Here is a 1007-nt window from a genome sequence, read left to right as displayed (position 1 = left end):
TAATATTTAAATATATTTTAAAAAAAATATATAAAAAAAAATTTTTTTATAAAATAAAAATATATATTAAAAAATAATATATTAAAAAAAATAATATATATAATTTTTTTTAAAAATAATAAAAAAAAATAAATTTTATATTATAATAAATATTTATTTTTTTATAAAAAAAATTAATATTATTTTTAAAAAAATTTAAATTTTTTTATTAATTTTAAAAAATTTTTTAATATATATATTATTTTTTAAATATATAATTTATATATTTTAAAAATATAAAATTTTTATTAAAAATAATATAATTATATATAAATAATATTTTAAAATATTTAATATATAAATATATTTAAAAAATATATAATTTTTTTTTAATTTTATATATATTTTTTTTATTTTTTAATATTTATATATATTTATTTTATATATATATATTTATTTATATAATATATTTTTTTTTTTATTTTAAAATTTTAAAAAAATTTTTATAAATTAAATTTTTAAATATATTATATAATTTTTTTATATTATAAAATTTTTTTTAAAAATATATAATTAAATTTATATTATTAAATTTTAATTATATAATATATATATTATATTTTAAAAATATTATTTTATTTTAATTTTTATATATTTTTTTATATATATTTATTTTTTTTTTTTTTTTTTTTTTTTTTTTGGTTTTTTTTTTTTTTTTTTTTTTTTTTTTTTTTTTTATTTTTTATTATTATTTTTATTATATTTTTATATTATATTTATCTATATTTAAAAATATATTTATATATTTTTTAAAATATTTATATATTATATATATTTATATTTATATATATTTTTAATTTATATATAATTTATATTTTTAAAAAAATTAATTAAAAAATATATTTTAAAATATAAAATATTTTTTATTATAATAATAATTTTAAAATATATTTATAATTTTTAAAAAATATATATTTTTAAAAAATATTATAAATATATATTATAATTTTAAAAAATATATAAAATTT

This window comes from Penaeus monodon, chromosome 22 (genome assembly GCF_015228065.2).
Source record: "Penaeus monodon isolate SGIC_2016 chromosome 22, NSTDA_Pmon_1, whole genome shotgun sequence".
In the NCBI taxonomy this organism is placed as follows: Eukaryota; Metazoa; Arthropoda; class Malacostraca; order Decapoda; family Penaeidae; genus Penaeus; species Penaeus monodon.
This window is presented reverse-complemented; position numbering follows the sequence as displayed.